Raw genomic sequence first — 25,645 nt, 5'->3', positions numbered from 1 at the left:
TATCAAGGCTTTAGAGCCAAGCAATTATCAATCTTCTAAGTACATTCAAAAAGTAATATAACGGTTGTGTTATGTAGAATGAGATCAAAAGTAGTCTCATCTGTATCAATAGCTGTGTATCTAGTAGCTGTGTAAAACTTGTAGTAATCTTCTTAAAGAAATAGCATAAAAAATAGCTTCTAAAAACTTCTTGCTAACATCTTAATAAAACTTAATGCTGAAAAATTAATAAAGTAAATCACCAGAATATTAAGCATATTACCCCTTCTCTGACATCTCTTCAGCATCTAGAACCACTTGTGGGAAGGTAGCTTCTGCCTCATGTGTCTTCTCAGGAGATTGTTGGGCTTCTGCAAACTATGAGCTTTTAGCTTCTACTTTTATAGGGGTTGGAGGCAATATGGCTGCCTAATCTGGACTTTCCCTGGATCCCAGGTTCTGATTGGCTAAAGCTTTCGTGCGTCAATGCTTTATCATGTTTTGATTACCTAAGTCACAATATTATTGTTTATAAATTCTTAATTACCTTATCTTGTGGGAATTAACGTCATTTGGAGTGCTTGACATTTTGTTTAGGTCATTTCTGACGCACGTAATTAAAAATGGACGTCAACAGCCATCTTGTCTGTTGGCTGACCCAGACATGGAGACTAAACAATGTCATTCATGACGCATTTCTGATAAAGTGTTCCCTGTTAATTATGTTGGAATGTCTTGGTACTTTCCCAGGTCAGATTGACACTAACACAGACCTGCAAGAGCCTTCAGCAAGTTAAGGCTTATTAAAACATACAGGGCTTCTAATATACTTATTTAAATATAAAGCTTATTATATAATTATTCTTAAAACAATGAATCATATAAGGAATAATTACATATTAAATCTTAATAATATAAAATCAATGTCTATATTTTTGTCTTTCTTATAAAATAAATATAATGTCCACCGGCAGAGGTCAGCATTTCATAACAAATAACAATCTATTAATAATGTTGATTCTATAAAAGTATGAACCCGCCAGATGGCATCATTGTCCTAAATACGGGACAATACAAAAACCTTGGAACTTATTGACATTCTAAAGGACAATCATAGTCAAAACATGGCATTATATTCTTGCTGGCTGTGATGGCCTTCAAGCCACTGAACATGTCAACAATTGTCTAGCTTACAAGTTGAAACAATCTTATAAAAGTTTTACTTTCTCATCTTCCACGGGTAGACTACAGATTTTAAATATCTTTCAAAGTAATAGATTCTATTATATAGGGTTTAACAATAACTATTTCTTTCTTTAGAAGGACTGTATTGATCATTAATATTTAGATTAATAATATCCGTGTGTAATAATTATTGCAGTAATGTTAATTTTAAACCAGCATTCTGTCTTACACATACTGTGCAGTCTAACCTTGACATTAACAAAGAATGTTTTGGCTTCTTGTAACCAGTACATCAACAATCTTCCAGCTTGCAAGTTAAAATGTTTTAAGCTTTACAGCCTGGAATATGCTCAGTCACATAGCAATATTAAAGAAGTACTATAACTTTACAGTTCACATTGAAATTTTGCATAGAACATTAAAGCTTAAACCATACACTTATGACAGCTTTTTCCTGCATAAATAAAACCACTAGAATTCTGACATAGATAATGAACAAGTAAGTGTTAGTGAATTAAAGCGAGTTAAAAAATATTAGGAAGTAGAATGCTGGTGATATATCTGTAAAGACGTCACTTCTCACAGCTCAGATTACATTAGATAATCTATTGTTCACATTCAGTGAGGCAAACTTTACTTCCTGCCACAGTGGACAGCACTTCACATGAAAGAAGAAGCATAATATAGATAGCTATCTTGCATAACTAATGGAATACTTGATGTTATGCCACTTTTGCTCAAAAAAGGAACTTAACAAATGTATATATATTTCTCAATCCGATTCTTATAAAGCTGAGGAATACAATTGTAAAAAAATAACTAAATCGTAAAATTTCCTTTTTATATTCAGCTAATCAGTCAATATTTTATATAATTTTTCTTCAACCTCTTGCGCTCCCTGCACACTGCAATTTTACCACAGATTTGTAAATATTTCACTCCATAAGATGCACTTATTTTCCCCCAAAAGTGGGGGGGGGGGGTGAAAAGTTTCTGAGTATTTACAAAGCAAATGCTGCACCTGTGTGGGCACCAGGTCAGCATTATTTTAAACAGTGTGGACTGTACCATATATCACCTGCATAGGGGGTTACACCAATCTCTAATTGAGATAGAAAAGCATCGTAAATAGGCTAGTGCCTAGTGAACTCCACCCTCCTCTCCCTTTTGGCTGTCTGAGAATGGAAATCACAGCAGAGAGGAACTTCTAGCAGCTTGCCCCTCCTCTCCAGGACAATCAGCAGCAGGAGGTGAGACAACACTTGTGTGTAAACACTGTAGGGGAAATAACAGCAAGTGCTGGGAGGTGAGAACTGTCCACCATGACCAGCACTGGAAGGCGGGGATTGTGAGAGGAATGGAAAAGCTCTTTAGGATCCAGAGCCTTCCCTCTCCATTCGTATCTGATTTTTCAGTTTTAAAATAGTTACAGATTTACTTTAAAGAGGAACTGTAATGACATATAGTGAAACATAACACATTTTTCAGGGTACAAATTTTTACCTCAGTTCTCCTGGTTTCAGTATCAGAAGTGCTTTTATAATTAAATATTGCAGTATATTGGTATGTAACTGCACCCTCCCAGTAGTTTACTCTAAGCTATGATGTTGAGGAGTGTTCTGCCCTAGAGCACTCTGGGAGATCAGGTGATATTCCTGCTTATTTCACAGAGTGGGAGAAAGCCACCCCACAGTGATTCACCTAGCCAGCAGTAAAGATGTCGGTATCACTGATAAAGGATCAGTTTGGATAAATTAGGGTTGGGTAAGAATGTAGAATGGGCAAGTATTGACTAAATAATATGTAAATTAATACTGTAAAGAAAAATGCAATTTTATTAGTTAAGACATGAAGCCACGGGGTATTTTTCCATTTGCTAACTTTTAATGGTAAAGCAAAAGAGTTTCAAATTTAAAAAGAAGTAACTTTGTGAACAGAGATATAATGATCATTTTAATGGACAGTTGTTCTTTTCTGCTGTTTCATTTCAGATAGGGGAGGCATAATTTAATAATTAAAATAGGAGAAAATGATGGAAAATCTTCCCACCTGCTCAGTCCTATTTATTATAGGATAGGGCATTTCACAGTACTATATACACAGGGCAGCACGGTGGCGTAGTGGTTAGCTCTCTCGCCTTGCAGCGCTGGGTCCCTGGTTCGAATCCCAGCCAGGGCACTATCTGCAAACAGTTTGTATGTTCTCTCTGTGTCTGCGTGAGTTTCCTCCGGGCACTCTGGTTTCCTCCCACATTCCAAAAACATACGGATAAGTTAATTGGCTCCCCCTAAAAAAATTGGCCCTAGACTGCAGTACTTATACTACATAATATAGACATATAGCAATGGTAGAGATTAGATTGTGAGCTCCTTTGAGGGACAGTTAGTGACAAGATATATATATATACACTGTACAGCGCTGCGTAATATGTCGGCGCTATATAAATACTAAATAATAATGATAATAATAATAATAATACATGTATTCTAAGTGGCTATTTATCTGATATTTTTTATTTACATTAAAGCAAACCTGAAGTGAAAATAAACTTATGAGATAATGAATTGTACCTGTAGTGCAGCTTAAAAAAATAGAACATTAGTTGCAAAGAAAGGAGTCTGATATTTTTTTCAGTACAGGAAGAGTTTAAAAATGTCAGGAGTTATGTATGCAAAAGAGCTTCCCTGAGCTCTTTGACCCAACTTGGTTGAATACAGTCCTGTTTTCTGAAGCACTTTAACAGCCAAGAAACAGTTTGAGGAAGCTTGAGATAAGGTATTACTGCAGGGAAGTTCAAAGGGTCATTATTTCTACTTTGTTTTATAGCTTGAAAGATAGAGTGTGGTTTTAAAATGGCATCTGTGACAATATGATGGAATGCTATAAAAAAGGCTATATAACTGGCACTCTTGTGCCAAGCCCAATTCCGGGCACGACCCAGTTGTGCTTGGCGAAATAAATGCGATTCTGATTCTGATAAAAATATGAGACTCTTTTCTGTGCTACTAATGTTCTATTCATGTTCTGTACTACACATACAATTCATTATATCATTTTTTTTGCTTCAGGTTTGCCAAGTTTAATTTTTTAACATGAAAAAACAAGAAAAAATACCCACTATACATCCACCCCAATCCCAGTAAATAGGTAATTTATACATAGCAGGATCAAACCCAGGATTTTCAAAGAGGGATTCCTGTAAGGCATCCCTCAGCTATGCACAATACAGTATAATAATATGATAGAACATCATGCTGGGTACACAGAATGCAATTTCCTGTTCTACTGACGGGATCTGACAATTATTTCCGAAATGTCTGATCTGCTCCCGATCGACAACGGGATCAATCAGGATCAGTTTGGATACAGATAATAATGAGGACAGCCGACATTGCTAATGAAGGGGAAAGTAAAGCATTCACACAGTAGGGCACAGGGCTGTGCTCATACCTGACTCTGTTAAGTTCCCCAGAGCTGCACCATGTTCTGCACACATACTGCTGCTCCATGATCTGTACACATACTGCTGCTTCATGTTCTGCACACATACTGCTGCTCCATGCTCTGTACACATAGTGCTGCTCCATGCTCTGTACACACACTGCTGCTCCATGCTCTGTACACACACTGCTGCTCCATGCTCTGTACACACGCTGCTGCTCCATGCTCTGTACACACGCTGCTGCTCCATGCTCTGTACACACGCTGCTGCTCCATGCTCTGTACACACGCTGCTGCTACATTCAAAGTCAACTATAGCAGGGAAAGAAAGGGGGCAGTTCTGTGAGCTGCAGGATGTCTGCAGATATTCTGGTCCAAAGGGATTGAGGACCGGCACCAACAGGTAAGTATTAAGCTCTTTATTGTAGACAGATGAACAGATGCATTAAAGCATATCAGCGACGTTTCGGAAGACAATCCCTCCTTTATCAAGCTCTGTCCGTGTCTAAATGAATATATTCAACATTTCACATCACATTTATATATGGAATAGACCAATCATGGTGTTGCAGCCAATTTTGGCGACCAATCCCCGTCCGTCCCGCTAAGCGGACTTGATAGGGGACTGCTACTTAATATGCACACTCTATGGCAGCCAATGAATGGTCTATTCCATATATAAATGTGATGTGAAATGTTGAATATATTCATTTAGACACGGACAGAGCTTGATAAAGGAGGGATTGTCTTCCGAAATACTTACCTGATGGTGCCGGTCCTCAATTCCTTTGGATCAAGTTTGGGCCTCGAATGCTGCGAGACCCAGTGACCTGGCACATCGACTGCTAATACCACAGGAGGGCTGTCAGTACCAGATCTCTGCAGATATTCTGGTGTCTCAATTTGTGCCTGTCCCTAGACACTGCACCGGCCCTGGTCTGAGGGGGGATTCTTTCTGGGCAGCTGTAACCCACCCCCCCCCCCCCGCGTTTGCCTGTGCTTATTTACCATCAATTTTTCCAACGTAAAAAAAACCAACATAAACAAAAAATAACAACACAGATACCATGAAGAGAGTTTTTAATGAAATAAACACTCCTTTTAGAACACTTTTTTTTGCATCTATTTTGCAAATGAGTTTTTATATGTTCTGCTGCACCTCTATGTTGCATGATAAATGCCAGCCCAGATTCATCTCCCATCCTTTCATCACCAAAGACTTACTAGGCACCCCAGGATCTGCTATCAGGCCTTCCTGATCCATTTATTTACACTAATAGAAAGTGCTCACAGCAAAGTCAATATGCTGATGTCAGGGCTCCTGGTGTGCTTGCACAGTAATTGGAGAAAACAGCAGAGCAATTTTCAAAAGTACAAAAGACTACAAGAGAAAAACATTTTGAAAAACTGAGGTGGAGTATGATGCTGAATGGTAAATGATTTTAAACACAGTAGGGTATTGTACCGTGTTAGCCATCAGTAAAAGCAAGAGGTATCATCCCGATTTAAAACTTCTTGATTTTAAATACAAGTGTGTTTACTTTATTCAAATGTTTACACAACGTCCCCATGTGTGTGTTAAGGGACCATAAATGACTTTCTTCCCCTAGGTGGTTGAGCCCTAGTTACTAAAGAGGGCTTCTAGATTTCATTATGATCCCCCATTTCTGTTACTCAGCAATCACCTTGTGGCCTATGGAAGTGATAAAAAGCTCCTTGTCCTTAACACTGGGATAAGAGAACGTTACACTGGGGTGAAGGGAGAATTTATCACTCCTCCCCCCACCTTCCTATAAAAGTACATCCCACTGTTGGCATTGACCACACAAAATGCAATCACACATGGTAGCGATACACAATCCAAGCACACAATCAGGCACTGAACTTGTAGTACAATTACACTGCACTCTCTCTCCAAGAGGTGTAAAGCTCTGCTTAGTACTCAGAAGACTAGCTTATTAAATAAAGATTTATTATTCCAATAAGTGGAACAGTGCAGAAAGAAATATATACAATGGTTTGTGGCCTATGGAGGTGGTAAAGAGCTTCTTGTCCTTAACACTGGAATAAGAGTTCTTTACACTGGGGTGATGGGAGAATTTATCACTCCTTACCCAAAATTCCTGTAAAGTATCTCCCACTGTTGGCACTGACCATACTTCCTAGCCAATATCAGCTTGCATGGGTAATAAGGGGCTAGTTAATAAAATGGCACACTAGTTTTTATAAAACTGTAATAATGTTAAAAAAATACATATACAATACACCTCAAATAACATGATTAAATATGTGGCAAAGTGTATCATTCACAGTGGGAATGTTTTCACACCATGGCAATATGATGCACATAATATAGATAGAGAATGCTTAAAGCAGACCTGAACTCATAAATTCCTCTCTGCTCTAAAAGATAGGCAACAGCTTAATAATCTTTACAGAAAAAGATTTCTTTGTTACAGATTATACAAATCCCGCAATAAATCTGCAGTGTCTCTGTCAGGAACCAGCCCAACGGAAAGCCTGCAGAGACTTCCACGGATGCAGACCAAGGAGGACGCTACTTCTCCAGATAAGGCACATAAAAGCTCGCTTGGACTTTGCAAATGCTCATCTGGACAAAGAAGAAGACTTCTGGTCTTCTGTGTTATGGTCAGATGAAACAAAAATTGAATTGTTTGGTCACAATGATGTTTCCTTCATTTGGCGTAAAAAAGGAGGAGACTTCAACCCAAAGAACACCATCCCCACTGTCAAACATGGTGGTGGGAACCTAATGCTTTGGGGGTGTTTTTCAGCCAATGGACCAGGGAACCTAATGACATTAAACGGCACCATGAAAAAAGAGCAATACATGAGGATTCTCAACGACAACATTAGGCAGTGTGCAGAGAAACTTGGCCTTGGGCACCAGTGGACATTTCAGTATGACAATGACTCAAAACACAGAGCAAAAGTGGTTAAGAAATGGTTAGCAGACAACAACATTAATGTTTTGGAGTGGCCCAGCCAGAGTCCTGACTTGAATCCAATTAAGAATATGTGGAGGGAGCTAAAGATCAGGGTGATTGCAAAAAGACCCTCCAACCTGAAAGATTTGGAGCTCATTGATAAAGATGAATAGGAAAAAATACCTGTGGAGACATGAAAAAAAAGGTGATCTGCAATTATAGGAAGCATTTGATTGCTGTAATAGCCATTAGGCAATAAAGGCTTTTCTATTGATTATTGTGAAGGGTATGAATAATTTTGTACTGGACACTTTTTGCTCAAATTTAAATAAAAGCTGAGAAATATTTTTTCCCCCACAATAATGCCTCTTGTACATCGTCTTATTATCTTTTGGGAGACACCTATGTAATTTCCAGTCAAAAAATTACTTGCTGGTTAAATAAAAGTAACTTTAAGTCAAAATTTGCCAGGGGTAAAAATAATTACGGGCAGCACTGTATGCCTTCTAGAGTGGCCCAGTCAGTCCTGACCTCACCCCTATTGACATGCTGTGTAATGACCAAAAGAAAGCGTTTTACATCAGACATCCCAAGAATAACAGTGAATTTGAAATAGTTCTGTAAAGAGGAATGGTCAAAAATTACTCCTGACCGTTGTGTACCTCTGATCTGCAACTGCAGGAAACGTTTAGGTGAAGTTATTGCTGCTAAAGGAGGTTCAACCAGTTAGTAAATCCAAGGGTTCACATACTTTTTCCACCTGCACTGTGAATATTTACATTGTGTGTTCAAATAAAAACATGGAAACATTTAATTATTTGTGTGGTATTAGTTTAAGCAGACTGTGCTTGTCTATTGTTTTGACTTTTGACGTTTGTGCAGAAATTCATATAATTCCAAAGGGTTCACATACTTTTACTGCTACTGTATGTGATGCAGGGTGGCAGTTTTAGTGCACAAAGAGTTTTTTGTTCCCACCAGGGATTGAATCAGACATCAAGCCTAGAGGTTGGGGAAGAAATTCTGTTTGTAGCTAAAGTGGGCTGAGAAAGGTCTAGTCCAGGGGTTCTCAAACCAGGTGCCTCAGCATTCATCCCTACCCTTTTTGCATTGCCATCAGGCAGTGCAACTGCATATTGATGTAAAATGCGACTGCGTTACCCACCGCCAGTTAACCTTCAGTCCCGGCAGCCATTGTTGAAGTTGGACATCGGAGCAATTGGGGTGGAGTGATGGATCACCTTGGGCTGGATGGTAAGGGAAATGTTTGGCCAGCTATTGGGGGTCACACACATGCTGGTACGGGCACTGAACTTATGCTGCATAATTTAAAGTGGTTGTTACTGACTGCAGTACCCCATGTGGGGGAATGTCTATGTGCTCTACAAGACTATTTATCCTTGTCATGTTCATTCAGGGGTGATGCTGCATTATTAGAGGAATGCTGCCTCACTGACAAACCGGAGTGGGGGATGCTGACTAATGGGGGGGCACTGATTATTTGGAGGAGAGTGCTGTCGGATGGGGAGTCAATGACGGGGGGTAATGTTGCCAAATGTAGGGGTCACTGACTATTTTGATGGGGGTGCCGCTTAATAAGGGTCAAAATGGCATTTGAGTTTTTTTTTTCTTTGAACAGGGGTGTCGTGAAAATATTTCAAAGCCATCAAGGGCACCCTCAACCAAATACATTTGAGAACCACTAGTCTAGTCTGTGATTACAGTCACTCCAGCAGCTAACCAATATTACAATAGAAACTTTAATTATAAAGTGAACATGGTTTTTCTTAAATTTTTATCTGATTTCCTGACTTCAGTATAAATGTTTTCTTTTGAAAATGTTGCTTCTTCTTTTGCTTACAGCATATCTGTTTAAGACAACACAGGTAATTCCATCATTGTCTGCTTCTGTGCCCTGCACATTTATTTCCACCTAAAAGATGAAACATAGACAGGCAACTTCACTGTGTATAATATTTACTGTAGAGTTTAGAAGACACATTTGCTGAGATTTGATAAATCATAATTATAGTCAAGTAAGGAATGTTGCACAGAATAAATAGCAAAATCCCAGTAGCAGCAAAACACCTACCTGAATGACACTATTATTGTAGATATTTTTCCTCAAATTCCTCAAATTTTCCACCCTTTCCTGACCTCTGTCACCACCAAACTCCTCATCCATGCCCTCATAATTTCCCGCCTTGACTACTGCAATGCTCTTCTGTCTGGTCTCCCTATGACCCAATTTGCCCAGCTGCAGTCCGTTACGAATGCGGCAACCAGAATTATCCACTCCTCCCATCGGCTCCCTTTTGTGAATCCCTCCACTGGCTTCCTATCCAGTCCAGAATCAGATTCAAGATACTGTGTCTGACCTACAAATGTGTCCACAAAACCTGTCCAACCTACATTTCCAATCTTACCCAGAGGTACACACCTAGCCACTCATTCCGCTCCTCCAATGAACTTTGCCTGACTGCCCCCCGCATCACCCAATCCCATGCACGCCTCCAGGACTTCTCAAGAGCTGCTCCAACACTATAGAACTCCCTACCTCCCCCCTTTAGGGTTTCCCCCTCCTTCAACTTCTTCAATAAGGCCCTCAAAACTCACCTTTTCACTCTGCCCCCCCCCCCCCCCACAAGTGCTCTAAACCCGCAGCTGAACTCTGGTCCACTACCTTTCATGTCCCTACCTCTCCCTATAGATTGCTAGCCTGCGGGCAGGGTCCTCTCCTACCTGTTCATGCACCTCCATTACTGTACACCCATCCGATGGATCTGAGTGGACTCTTGAGTAAACTCGACTAGCCTAATCTCCATGCTTTCATCCAGTGACTGACTAAGCATTACCTTGTACTCATACTGTGCTGTGTGATCTGGTTTTCATGTATTAATGTATTGTCTTATTGCTGTAAGTCACCCCTAAATATTGTCTGTAACCTTAACTAATGTCCAGCGCTGAGCAATATTTTGGCGCTTTATAAATACAATAAATATCTTGGGAACCCTGACTATTGCAGTAAATGTACAGTAATGAGTGGCTTCTCTCTGAAGCAGTCTTTCTTGGCCAGACATGACTCCTCCCTAAAGCCACCCTTATTCCATGGAGAATAATAAAAGTCTACGTCATTGAAGACTTGCTTGCCTCATAGTATACCTTTTTTTGCTGGATAATATGCTGTGTCTTTATTCATACTGTGCAACGATCCCAAGTCAGAGCTAGTGTTGGGCAAACAGTGTTTGCCACTGTTCGGGTTCTGCAGAACATCACCCTGTTCGGGTGATGTTCGCGTTCGGCCTTTTAAGTTCGGGTTCGCCCCGAACTACTAAATGGCCGCCGAACAGGGCCGAACAGGGCCCTGTTCGGCCGAATACTGCCCCCCTATGGGGTCGCAGGCATAAGGGGGGAGCATGCCCCGATCGTGGGGGGGTCGGAAATTCCCCCCACCCCCTCCGCTAGCGCTCCCCCCTCTGCCCGCTTCCCCATACAAAAGTTTCAGGAAGTACCGGTCCGGTGGTAGTGGGTGGCTGGCAGTGGGCGGCACTGTGAAGTGAGTGACTGAGGAGGAGGAGTCCGGAGAGTGACGCGTTGAGGGAGGCCGGGCAGCGGGCGGTTCAGCAGTAGTACCGTACTACTGCTGAACCGCCCGCTGCCCGGCCTCCCTCAACGCGTCACTCTCCGGACTCCTCCTCCTCAGTCACTCACTTCACAGTGCCGCCCACTGCCAGCCACCCACTACCACCGGACCGGTACTTCCTGAAACTTTTGTATGGGGAAGCGGGCAGAGGGGGGAGCGCTAGCGGAGGGGGTGGGGGGAATTTCCGACCCCCCCCCCCGCGATCGGGGCATGCTCCCCCCTTATGCCTGCGACCCCATAGGGCCCCCAAAAGCGGGATGTTCGGGGAGTTCGGGGTTCGGCCCGAACATGCCGAACATTGCGGCCATGTTCGGCGAACTTTCCCGAACCCGAACATCCAGGTGTTCGCCCAACACTAGTCAGAGCCAGTGTTGCTCTCAAACTGTTTTCAAAGTCATTTTGAAGATGCAAAAATCATTATTTTTACAGCAAAACATAGTTTACTTTAGCATAAAAATGCAAAAAAATCATTTAAGTGCAAACATTTTGAAAAATCACAAGCATATTACAGAATTATTTTCCATGGCATTTCGAATTTTAACATTATATTTATTAAAATTAATGTGAAAAGAATATAGGCATTTTTGCTCATCATTGGTCAGAGCCATTTTCCTCCCTATCTTCCTCTAGGATACAGAGTATGGGCCTTAGCACTTTCTCCAGTTTTCCCCAGTGTCGTGGTCCTCCATGTGACCAACAGTGTTGTTTGCAAATTTTTGTCATTTTTGCATAGAAAATGCTATTTTCAATTTTGAGAAAATGTAAAAATTCTGTATTTTACCGCTATAATTCAAGAAAAGCGCAAAACCATGAAAAACCCATATTTTTTACCGCAAAAACAAAAAAACCTTGATATTTTTAAAGCAAAAATTCATGAAAAGTGCAAAAAAAAACAAAAAATAAAACTTATTTTCGATGGCATTATCGCTTAAAAATTGAATTTAACATTATTTTTGTGAAAATAAATGCAAAAAGAATTAAAAAAAGAATATTGGCATTTTCGCTCATCACTAGTGTGTTCCATTTGCTCGTTGAGGGTGTCCACAATCCACATTACTGATGTACGTTACACTCAGCCAACACTTAGACTTCGTTATGGAGTCATCCTAAGGAGCCCAGGGATTGGTTGGGATTAACTCTATGTTCCTGTGGCAGATTAGACAGCAAATGTCTCTGGCTAGGTGACCCATGTGCAGTGTAAGTAAAGACATGGGCCTCGATTCATCATTGTCTTTGCGATAACTTTTTACAGTTCGTTAAATTACCGAATTCGAATTTTATAAATTTCTAGTTGTATTCATCAAGGTTTTTCCGCATTCGGTGTGAATTCGTTAACGTGTCGATATTTCCATTTTACAGCTGTAATTTAACACGAGGCCATAAGATTCCCATGGAATTGTGGGTAAAAAGACAGTCCTTTGAACACCACATAGCAACATTCTGAATAGGGCTTAACACCTGGACTAGGATTCTGGAAGTGGCTTGGGACTATCCCACAATTTCGCCAGCTGCGGCTTGATAGGAGCCTTTTCTGAAAAAATGTAGTGCAGCTAGCAATTTAGTTAACCCTGGCACTGCCTGTCTTCTCTTACAAGATGATTCAAGAGAAATGCAGATGTCATGGTATAGCAAATATATCCATTCTCTTGCAAATTGATATAGTTCTAGACCTCATTCTTGCCCTTCTGCGCCTTTGAATCACTCTCAGCTGATACATAACCACTTCAAATGGCTCCATCTTCTCTGTCAGCAATGATCTGACAGGAATAACGACAGACCAGTGAAGGAGATAACTAATTCTAAATGTAACGCTAAACCACGCCCACTTTCACTTTCATAAATTGCACTTTCTTCCGTTTTATCGAATCATTAACGAACGCATACCGTATTATTACCGAATAATTGGCGAATGCTCGCTAACAGCTGTAGATAACTTTGATGAATCCTAAAATCAACATATCGAGTTCGGTATTTTACCGAGCTGTCGGTAATTGATTTGATAAGTCTTGATGAATCGAGGCTATGGTGTATTATCCAGCAACAAAAGTATGATGCAATGGCTTTTTGGGAATATTATCATCTGGGAGATAATGGGACATTTTCTTGAAAATTATGGGGAAATAAAAATGGCCTTATTCCCTCATCAGTAGCTAGGATATCATACATTACCCCAGTAGCCTGTATAGCGTGTACACGCTTCATATAAATTCCTGTGCAGGATGTTGTAGCCATAGTTTGAGTCCACGACCTAACACATAAAAAGGCTGTATTTCTTTAACTCAGTGACAGCTGAGCTTCCAAGTCTCGGCCAAGAGCCATTTTCTTTGGCTCCTGACCTCATGATTACTGTGAGCCAATCACAGTAATCACAGGGCACAATACTGGACGGATCTGGTCCACTGACCTCTTCGCTTTCCCGGACATTAAATTGTTATTCTTGTAGCACATTATATGTTGCGGTAACCTTTCTGTGTGACAGCACACTGCAGCTCCTGCCTTCAGCTCCGGAGAGTGATCAGAGACCAATCGTGGTGTCAGATCATGTAACTCCCACACTCACCTAATTTTGGCAATGAAAGGAAAAATTTGGTTTTCAGAATAAACGTTCCTTGGTCACTTATATTTAAATGGTGTTTGGCATCAACAGGGTTAATGCTGCCTATAAGTGCATAAATGTCATGGGAACTTGGCAAGGCGGGATGACTATATTGGTCACATAATCTTTAGCCTATAAGAGAAACAATGCACAAGAAAGAGGGGCTGTTACAGATGGAATAGATGGAATAGAAAAGCATCTGCATGTTGATGAAGGTTTGAAAAGGAATAAGAAAGCTGCACACATGAAGCTGTATTCAGGAAAGAAAAACAAAGGGCTGCTAATGACACAGGAGACCTGGGTTCAAATCTCGGCTCTGCCTGTTCAGTAAGCCAACACCTATTCAGTAGGAGACCTTGGGCAAGTCTCCCTAACACTGCTACTGCCTATAGAGCGCATCCTAGTGGCTGCAGCTCTGGCGCTTTGAGTCTGCCAGGAGAAAAGTGCGATATAAATGTTCTGTGTCTGTATTTTGTTTGTTACAGGGGTGCAGGTATGGCATGTGCCACGGGCACGTTTTACTGTGGGTGCTGTTCCATAGCATCCCTGGTGTTCTTGGTATAGATTCTAGTTTTTATGTGGTGACATCCTTCTGCCTAATTACACTATTTGGGGGGATAAGCTACCCAACTGTCATTTGGCAAATATGTACAGTATTACCTATTGCCAATCTTCATTCTTACAGGTCATGCTTCTTGTCAACTTGGACAGAACCAAGTCAACGGAGACTACACCTTACATTTTTTGGATGGTGACCCCCCTTGTCCTGTACCCCGGGGCAGATTTCAATGTTAGCCATAAGCGCTGTTTTCCCTAGATACGCCTCAAGAGGGGGTTCATTTACACAGTGACCTGCACAAGTTGGCCTATAGGAAAAAGTATAAATCTCTCCATGGACTTTAGCAGTAAGCACAGAATTACAGCATGTGATATTTAGGTAAATTGTTATATGATGGTAACATTCATTGACTGCTGTAAGCACTTACTTTTCCCGATTATGAATATTATTACGATCAGTAGCAGTTTTACCATGAAAACACTACATAGTGCAGCAATGAAAGGCGTGGAAAAACCTGAAAAACAAACAAGAGAATAAGTCTTCTGAGTCATCTATGCAAATCTATACAAATTGATGTCTGAGTGGAGCACAAATGAGCAGATTCCACCGGGCGGGATAAAGAGGGGAACAACATGCTTGTTTAAAGGGGACCTTCAGCCTAAACAAACATACTGTCATCAAGTTACATTAGGTATGTTAATTAGAATAGATAGGTAATATAATCTCTTACCCACCTTGTTTTAAAAGAACAGGCAAATGTTTGTGATTCATGGGGGCTGCCATCTTTGTCATGGGGGCAGCCATCTTTTTGGTTGAAAGGAGGTGACAGGGAGCAGGAGACACAGTTTCAACTATCCTGTGTCCTGATCACCCCTCCCAGCTGCACACGCTAGGCTTCAAATGTCAAATTCAAAATGTAAAAAAAAAAAAAATGGCACCAAAACAGCAGAACGAGAACAATAACATCAGAAATCCCATCATGCTTTGCACAGCATCAGGGGGAAAAAAGACCGGGCAGTTTTCTTCTGTGCAGCTAAAAATGAGGCTTGTATAAGAGAAACAAAGTTCTGATGCTGTGAAACTGTTAAAGAAACACCAAGCCTTTTCAGTGCTGCTGAGTCCGGGGGTTCACTTTAACTGGTTCCGGACCGACGCAGTATGAATCTACGTCCAGCAGGTGGTGCTGCCACTCTAACTGGACGTAGATTCAATGTACTGACAAATCAATCATCCCTGCTGTTACCGCAATTCATCCTAGACCCACTGCAATTCATACTAGAGAAGGCAGAAAGAGGAGCCTGCGGTGATGAGACAGTGTAGTGGGAGAGAGGCGGGTATGTGCAGCGATTCATCAGGTGGCGGCATTTTACCATAACAGCAGTCTCTGGTCCTTAAGGGGGTAGAATGTTTTATTTTTGTTACAGTAGAGCTGTAACGGAACAGCTTTTGTAACAAAAATGCTTGGAAAATCGCTCTGTTCTAGCGCTTTTCAGAGCGATTTTCCACTTTCCTATACTTAAAGGGACTCCGAGCAGTGCAGTAACTATGGAAAGATGAATACCATTTTGAAGTTCTCTTTCTCCTCTTTTCATTGATATATAAACCGCCACCCTACACCTTTTAGTTTTCGCTATTTTCGCGACCATTGAGGCTGAATCGCCTCAGAAATTAGCAGAATGCTGCAGGACCCGCGTTTGCTTTTGGGAGAAAATCACATCGCTCTGGTGTGCTTCATTCCATTCCAACTCATTAGCCAAGCGCTTTTCAATGTGCTAGCGTTTTTATACACTTACAGTGTAAGTCTTACAGTGGCCACACATGATACAATAAAATGATCCGATTTTACAGCAATTCGATAAATATGATCAGATCTCCCGAAAAAATCAAAAGCTTTTTTTTTCGTTCAACTGAAAAATCCAATTGGATTTCCTGTTTTTGTTGATTTTTATAGAACCGGACTGCTGGAAAAAAGTTTTCAATTTTTTTAAAGTTTGTATGTTGGTGTGTGTTAGATTTAGATCAATTTATTAATATACACACAATTTTCTCAAAGTTTCTAATCATTTTTATCATAATTGGGGAAAAATTGTACATAGGTGTGTGGTACATTGGTCACATTTTTGAAATGTTACAATCAGTCAAAAAATTAATTGCAATTCTTGAACAGATAAATAAAAAATTGTATGTTGTGTGGCCACTTTTCATTATCATTTCATGTGCCTGCAAATAGGGCAGCTTCTACATGGAATGTAAAAAAAAAAAAAAAAAAATTGTATGGGGTAAGTGCTGCTTAGAGGTTAGTTAACCACTTAAGGACTGCAATCTTAAAACCCCTTAAGGACCAGACACTTTTTTTCCATTCAGACTACTGCAGCTTTAAGGGTTTATTGCTCGGTCATACAATCTAGCACCTAAATGAATTTTACCTCCTTTTCTTGTCCCTAAGGGCTGGTGCACACCGAGCGGCTTTTTGGGCGTTTTCAGATCCGCTTGCGGCTGCGGATCTGCTTGGTCAATGTATCTCAATGGGGTGGTGCACACCAGAGCGGCAGGCGTTTTGCAGAAACGAAAAATGCCTGGGTGAGGCATTTTTTGGATTGCGGATGCGTTTCTGCCTCAATGTTAAGTATAGGAAAAACGCAAACCGCTCTGAAAAACGCCTGTTCAGAGCGGTTTTGCAGGCGTTTTTGTTACAGAAGCTGTTCAGTAACAGCTTTACTGTAACAATATATGAAATCTACTATACTGAAAACCGCAGCAGCAATCCGCAAAACGCTAGCAAAACGCCTCATAAAAATAAAAAAAAGCGTTTAAAAATCTGCTAGCATTTTGCGGATCTGCTTGCGGTTTTTGGTGTGCACCAGCCCTAATACAGCTTTCTTTTGGCTCTATTTTATTGCTGCTGTGATTTTTAGTTTTTATTATATTCATCAAAAAAGACATGAATTTTGTTAGAAAAATGATTTTTTTTTACTTTCTGTGCTAACATTTATCGAATAAAGTAAAATGTCTATATACATTTTTGTCCAAATTTATTGTGCTACATGTCTTTCATCAATAAATAGACACTTATTGGATTTTTGTTTGTTTGGGTAAAAGTTATAGCGTTTACAAACTATGGTGCAAAAAGTGAATTTCCCCAGTTTGAAGCATCTCTGACTTTTCTGAGCACCTGTCATGTTTCATGAGGTGCTAGAATTCCAGGATAGTATAAATACCCCCCAAATTTCCCCATTTTGGAAAGAAGACATCCCAAAGTATTCACTAAGAGGCATGGTGAGTTCATAGAAGATTTTATTTTTTGTCACAAGTTAGCGGAAAATGACACTTTGTGACAAAAATTAAAAATAAAAAAAAGTTTCCATTTCTGCTAACTTGTGACAAAAAAAAATGAAATCTGCCATGGACTCACCATGCCCCTCTCTGAAAACTTTGGGGTATCTACTTTCCAAAATGGGGTCATTTGTGGGGTGTGTTTACTGTCCTGTCACTTTGGGGGGTGCTAAATTGTAAGCACCCCTGTAATGCCTAAAGGTGCTCATAGGACTTTGGGTCCCTTAGCGCACCTAGGCTGCAAAAAAGTGTCACACATGTGGTATCGCCATACTCAGGAGAAATACTTTAATGTGTTATGGAGTGTATTTTTACACATACCCATGCTGGGTGGGAGAAATATCTCTGTAAATGAGAATTTTGTGATTTTTTTTACACACAATTGTCCATTTACAGACATATTTCTCCCACCCAGCATAGGTATGTGTAAAAATACACCCCAAACCACATTATACTACTTCTTCTGAGTACGGCGATACCACATGTGTGACACTTTTTTGCAGCCTAGGTGCGCTAAGGGGCCCAAAGTCCTATGAGTACCTTTAGGATTTCACAGGTAATTTTGAGGCATTTGATTTCCAGACTACTCCTCATGGTTTAGGGCCCCTAAAATGCCAGGGCAGTTTAGGAACCCCACAAGTGACCCCATTTTAGAAAGATGACAGCCCAAGGTATTCTGTTAGGAGTATGGTGAGTTCATAGAAGATTTTATTTTTTGTCACAAGTTAGCGGAAATTGATTTTTATTGTTTTTTTTTCCCACAAAGTTTCATTTTCCACTAACTTTTGACAAAAAATAAAATCTTCTATGAAATAATCATACACCTAACGGAATACCTTGGGGTGTCTTCTTTCTAAAATGGGGTCACTTGTGGGATTCCTATACTGCCCTGGCATTTTAGGGGCCCAAAACCGTGAGGAGTAGTCTGGAAACCAAATGCCTCAAAATGACTGTTCAGGGGTATAAGCATCTGCAAATATTGATGACAGGTGGTCTATGAGGGGCCAAATTTGTGGAGCCAGTCATAAGCAGGGTGGCCTCTTAGATGAAAGGTTGTATTTGCACTGAAGTGTAGGAAGCGCAGGATGTTCTCAAATCGTGACCTGGACATGGAAGCAGAGAACATGGGCATGTGATGTATTAGGTGCGTAGACCAATAAGATACACTACATTCTTTTTGACTAGACCCATGGTAAGGAGAAGGCCCAAAAAAATGATAAGTTTGGAAACTTGGAGTCTTTTCCACTGAAAAGGCTGGGCATGGTAGCTTCTCGGATTGGCGGATGCATATTGTGTGGCATAATGGTTTAGATTGTAAGCCTCTGGCAGGGTCCTCCACTCCCTAGTGTAATCTACAGGATTGTGTGCTCCTGTCCTATGACAGCCTGTACTTGTATTACTGGGCCTACCTAACCAGCCCATATCACACGATCATGTATTTTGAACAATTTGCATGTTTAACTTTGTTCTATGTTGTATAACCTTATGTCTGTCATCCTTGTTTCATTGTATATATTTATTGTCCAGCACTGCGTAATATGTTGGCGTTTTATAAATACAATAAATAATAATAATAATAATAATAACGGTTGGTCTCAGCCACAATTAAGTCGTAGAGATCCACAGTGCAGAACAGATGAAAAAAGTCTAGGGCCAATCCTAGATTATCTGTCTCCACCTGGACTCCAGACTGGGTGGTGAAAGGGGGCAGTATGGGTGCGGCGGAACCAGGGGTTGCCAATTGGGATTTGCCAGCACCTCTGGGGGACTATGGGTAGTACAGGCACGTTTTGCTGGTGGCTGCGACACGGGTCTTAATGCCCATGCCACCGAACCAGTTTCTACTACCATGCTGGTGCTCGCCACTTCATGCCTCACCAAGAAAACTCGGATCAGCGCTAGCGCACCACTCTGCTGTCCTTGAGCCTGATCCTGCGCCAACTGCGGTCCAGTGACTTGTGTGGTACACCTGGCTCTAGCCGGGACCTCAACCTTATCATTGCTATCGGTCAGAGAGCCACTGCTGTTCACCGGTTCGTATTCTGACCCGGATGATTCGTCAGATGAGGCTTCCCAATCGCACTCACCCCACTGGGCCAGAATCTCTGCAGCCTCTTCAGTGGAATACCCCTTTTTTGCCATGGTGGACCGCTAAATTTAGGGGGTATTCTTCTGAGACTACCCAGGAAAAGGAGTACCTACCTAGTAAAAGGGAGTACTTGTGAAGTAGAAAGCTGTGGTCACTGAGTTTTGATTAAAAAAAAAATCAAAAATTATCTTTACAGCGCCACAGCTATTGTACAGTGTTTTTTGCAGTGATCAGAAAAAAAATGTTGGCACTGCGGTGGGGCGGGATGAACGCAAGTGCAGGCGAACGATCAGGCCTGGTTGGTCAAACACTGCGTTTTAAGTGTATCCTAGTGACCCTAATATAGATCTGTCTGCGATCAGTAATGATCACTTACAGATACTATATAGTGGCAATGCTGATTAGCGACAGTGATGATGCTAATCAGCAACTAATTAGTGACTGCGGTGTGGTGGGCTGGGTGCTAACTGATGCTAACTACCCAACAAAGGGCCCTAGCTAAATAACTGGCCTAACTGTTAACACTAGTGATACTAAAAAAGTGACAGTTTTCACTGATCACTGTTTTTAGATCACTAGAATAGTGACAGGGGGGTGATCGGGGGGATTCTGAGGGGGATCTGAGGGTGTGGGCAGGTGATCAGAAGCCCACAGGGGGAAGATTAGGGCCTGATCTGATGGGTAGGAGTGCTAGGGGGTGACAGGTGGTGACAGGAGGTGATTGATGGGTGTCTCAGGGGGTGATTAGAGGAGAGGATAGATGCAAGCAATGCACTGGCGAGTTGATCAGAGGGGGTATGAGGGTGATCTGAGGGTGTGGGCGGGTGATTGGGTGCCCGCAAGGGGCAGATTAGGGTCTGATCTGATGGGTAGCAGTGACAGGGGGTGATTGATGGGTGATCAGTGGGTGATTAGAGGGGAGAACAGATGTAAACAATGCACTTGAGAGGTGATCTAAAGGGCGGGTCTGCGGGTGATCTGAGGGTGTGGGCGGGTGATCAGGTGCCCGCAAGGGGCAGGTTAGTGTCCGATCTGATGGGGGGCAGTGACAGGTGGTGACAGGGGTGATTGATGAGTGATTGACAGGTGATCAGTGGGTGATTACAGGGGAGAATAGATGTATAAAGTTCACGGGGGGGGGGGGGGGGGGTCTGGGGAGGATCTGAGAGTGGGGGGAGGTGATCAGGAGCCCCCAGGGGGCAGTTTAGGACCTAATCTAAAATAAAGCGTTGACAGATAGTGACAGGAGGTGATTGATGGGTGATTAGGGGGGTGATTGGGTGCAAACAGTGGTCTGAGGGGGTGATGGGGGGGTCTGAGGGGTGCTGTGGGCGATCAGGGGGCAGGAGGGGCAGGATCAGTGTGTGTGTGCTTTCACACACACAGCTGCCTCCTACCCTGGTGGTCGCTCGATCACTGGGACCACCAGGGTAGGAGGCAGCCTGTATAATACACTTTGTATACATTACTAAGTGTATTATACACTTTCCGCCGGTGCTGCCAATTGGCCGGTGGGTTGACGTCGTGGTGGGTGGGCGGAGCCTAATGCCAGCAGATGCGCGCGATCCCCAGCTAATCGGTCCCTCAGGTGCCATTGCCGATCGGCGTTAGGCAATCCTGGGGGAGCCACTTTGCCGACGCCCATAGGTAGTGGGCGGTTGGCAAGTGGTTAATATCAAGTGCGAGTTAAACTTGGGATTTCGTATGGGTTTTTTTGAAACATAGAAAAATAGCAGTGCCATAGCCAACATGTCAGGTTTTTATATTGGCAAACTTACACATTATTCAAAGGAGTACATGGGTTGAGCAAAAATGCCAGTATCCTTTTGCATTCATTTTTGTACAAATATTGTGAAATTTGACTTTCAAGCAAAAATGCCATTGAAAATAATTTTTTCATAAGGTTGTAAGTTTTCACATATTTTTTGCAAATATTAACACTAACATAAACAATTTTCATGCTTTTGGGCATGGTAAAAAAAAAAGACACACACACACACACACGCACGCACGCACGCACACACGCACGCACGCACGCACGCACGCACACACACACACACACACACACACATATAAATAAAAAAAAATTCTACCATATTGCAGAAATACCATGTATTTTCACTTACATTTTCTCAAAATCAAAAATAGCATTTTCAATGTGAAAATGACTGGTGAAAATTTGCAAGCAATACTTATGTACATCTACATTTTGCCTGAAAATTTCCAGTGTTGGCCACTACCCTGCACATTGGTGAAGAGAAGGAGGGGGGGGGGGGGCAGAGGTCTGTAGGTATGCCTAGGGCCAGTTCTAGACTTTTTGCTCCCCAAAGCTAAATGTTGAGGATGCTCCCTCTATTTGTAATGATCGTTCATCCCTTGACAATTTGCACCACACATTTTAGCTGCATGTACAAACAGAAAAAAACACAGTATAGGTAGGTAGCCAGGTATAGGTGCACCCCATACAAGTAGCAAGGCATTGGTGCCTGAGAATAGCCGGGTATAGGTGCCCCCAATATAGGTTAGCCAACTATAGGTGCCCCCAGTATAGGTGGCCAGGTACAGTTGCCCCATTATAGATAGCCAGGTGCAGGTGCACCTATATAGGTAGCCAGGTTTAGTTGCCCCAGTATAGGTAGCCAAGTGCAGTTGCCCCAGTATAGATTACCAGGTGCAGCTGACCCAGTATAATTAGCCAGATGCAGTTGCCCCAGTTTAGGTATCCAGGTTCAGTTGCCCCAGTAGAGATAGCCAGGTGCAGTTGCCCCAGTATAGATAGCCAGGCACAATTGCTCCAGTATGGGTAGCCAGGTGCAGTTGGCCAGTATAGGTAGCCAGGTGCATTTGCCCCAGTATAGGTAGCCAGGTACAGTTGTCCCAGTTTAGGCAGCCAGGTGCAGTTGCCCAGTATAGGTAGCCAGTTACTGTTGCCCCAGTATAGGTAGGCAGATACCTCTGGTCCCGGGTCTGGATCCCCGGGGTGACGGGCAGTGGTAGTAGTACAGTATCCAAAGTGGTGACCCGCACTGAAGACACAGGAAAGAGGCCGGAGTCTGTGCTTGCGTGTGCGTGTATACAGACAGTAAGATGTCACTTCTTGTATCTGCGCGCTCGCAGGCCCAGACACCGGCTGCTCTACTGTGTCTTTAGTGCGAGTCACTGCACTGAAGACTATAGTACTGCTGCCGCTCGTTGTGTGGGTTGCCTGGGCCTGAATGTGGCGGAGGAGGTTGTCCGGTGACTCTAGGAGGTACAGGAGCAGCGGCCGGAGAGGGAGGAGAGCGGGCGGGATGCTGATCCATTGAAGATGCCACCTGATGCCCGCCCATCAGGTGGAATCATGGCAGGAACGCCCCTGGCTAATAGTTTCTAGCATCGCCCATGAAGGCTGTCAAACAAGAAAACATAATGCAATGGATGGTGATAGCTTTCTTATTGCATTAGTGGGGAAGAACAACTGGATTCAGTAAACATTATACACACTTTTATATGAGCTGCATGGAAGGCAGAGGTAGGGTAAGGGGATCAAAATATTTGGGGGAGATGGGTTAAGGATCACTCATGAGTCCAGTTTCGTTTGGACTATAAGAAGCTATCAGAGCTTTCCTATAGAGTCTATAGATAGCAGCAACTACTGTTAAACACAAAGGCGGCCAAAGGTTCGGGATATATTCAGGATACCAATTTTTCAAAAATAAAGGATTGTTCTATGATTGTTCTATATGTAATCTGCCAATACCAATTTCCGATTTTCCATTTTTCCGATTTTCCATTCTTCCGATTTTCAAGGAATGTAATTTTTAGTCATTTTTTTGCCTCATAGAGTACAAAAAATGGAGAAAATAGAAAAAACAGAAATCGGAAAAATGGAAATTGGAAAAACAGAAAATCAGTGTTGTGATTGTTTTAAAATTACTGGTGATGCAATTTTTGAAGAAAAATTCTGCATTCTTTGATTGGTCCAGTGCTTCCGAGTTCTGTGATTGGGTTAAAATTACCGAGTTGTGGTTAATCGGATTTCCAGAGAATTCCAATTTCCGTTTTATGAATTCCAATCAGAAATACCAATTTCTGATCGGAAATGCAGAAATTTCAATTCTGTGGAATCCGAATGAGCGGAATTCTCATCCCTAGCGACAAGCATATGCACATGAGCAAAGAATTGGTCACGGTGGAAAGAAAAAGTTTAGGTCAAGAATAAGTCGAGGAGAAGCATCGGAGACCAGAAGAGGTATATCAAAAATGCACTAAGGAAGCCCCATCAACTCTGAAGCTACAGTAGTTACAGCAAGATCCTGCTGCACAGAGAACCCTGATATGCAGTTTGACTGGCGTAACTGTCAACAGCACTTCAGTATGCACATGTGCAATACCATTGACACCAAAATAGGGCTTTGCACCCAGAACCACTGATGAATGGCATAGACACAGGTCGAACTATGCAAAACCATGTAAACCATGCAGTTCAGGAATTCAATTTAAAATTAAAAGTAATAATAAGTGCAATTTTCTGTACTATCCCTACAGTATTCTTACTTCAATACAAAACACAGGATACGCCTGGACACCCACTGTGATGCTAGGCGGTTCTTAATTTCATTATGGGAATTCTATTATAGAGGCCAATCGGGGAAACCAGTTGAAACAGTTAGTGTGCTACGAGCTGAATGGCCTGATTGTTGTTGGCACTTTATGTTGTGATTTTCCTATGATTCCATTTAGCTATATTTTTTGTTACTTCCTTGTACTGCCGTTGTTATAAAAAATTACAAATAAAAAATAAAAAAATAAATAAAATAAAAGTACACGTAGGCTATACTTACTTGTAGAATCACTAGGATACAGACTATTGCTAAGTGGTGATTCAATAAAATGCTCTGGGGCTTCTTTCACTTGTAGAATATACATACATTGATAGTTCCGTATTCCATCTTCTTCTGGAATGTCAAATACCCCCTGCTTGGTCCCAGTCACAGCTGGATTTGTTTTGCCTTTTGATATTTTATTTAAAAAGAGTTCAAATATGCTAATAGTGCATTCTTCAGGGGGCTTGGAAGTTGTACAATTTATACTGAGAATTCGTCTTCCAATGGAATCATTTTTCCACTGAGCTGATATAGTCGGTCTCTCAGGATCTGAAAAATAATGTAGTGAAATTCTGAGAAAATAGCTGTATACTAATAAATGATCAGTTATAAAATAGCCAGAGAAATTAACAAGAACAATGTGAATAGCCAAATATCCAAAGCAATGCCTTGTGTGTGTAAATGTAAATGCTGATCTGTGCTTGCTGAAGAGATATAAGGGTTGATTAACTCAGCGCACTGCAATTTAACCATCTCTTAAAGCGGAATATAAGCCTGCATTTCAACTTTGCTCTAAAATATTATTTACAGCATATAATATGCAAAAAGCATTTTTTTGTTACTAGACCAGCATTGGAAGGGTTAAACACAGAGGTTTAAAGTTCCGTGGAGAGATATGCAGAAGTTCAGATAGATACATTCTATTTAGTTGAATGTATCTATTGATAAATGTTACACACTCTTTGGCTGTCCTCCAACTCCTTCTCAGTGAGAGAGATGAGTCACATTCAACACTTAGATACATTTATGTAAACAAAATGTATCTATTTCAGCTTCGGATGCGTCTGCAGAAATCTCCAGGAACTTTAAAGCCCTGTGTAACCCTTCCAATGCTGGTCTAGTAAAAAAAAATGCTGGTTGCATGCAATATACTTTAAATAATGTTTTAGAGCAAAGTTGAAATGCAGGGTTATATTCCGCTTTAAGTCCCATACGCCCGCTCAACAACGGTCTTTTATGCAGCACAATTATCAAAAAACTTTTGTTGTGAAACAAGTTGAAAAAAC

The 25,645-nt window shown here is 41.6% G+C and overlaps 1 long non-coding RNA gene across 1 annotated transcript; it reads right to left on the bottom strand.

Moving 5' to 3' along the window:
- Positions 1-9,331: 9,331 nt before the first annotated feature.
- LOC137522820 (uncharacterized) lies at positions 9,332-24,889 on the bottom strand. Its single transcript, XR_011022449.1, has 3 exons — positions 24,597-24,889; positions 14,779-14,865; positions 9,332-9,486 (listed from the first exon to the last, which is right to left on the bottom strand). It is a non-coding gene; the product is annotated as an uncharacterized lncRNA (long non-coding RNA).
- Positions 24,890-25,645: the final 756 nt, after the last annotated feature.

This window comes from Hyperolius riggenbachi, chromosome 6 (assembly GCF_040937935.1).
Source record: "Hyperolius riggenbachi isolate aHypRig1 chromosome 6, aHypRig1.pri, whole genome shotgun sequence".
Lineage (NCBI taxonomy): Eukaryota > Metazoa > Chordata > Amphibia > Anura > Hyperoliidae > Hyperolius > Hyperolius riggenbachi.
Note: the sequence above shows the minus strand (reverse complement) of the source record. Positions and strands in the feature narration are given on the sequence as shown.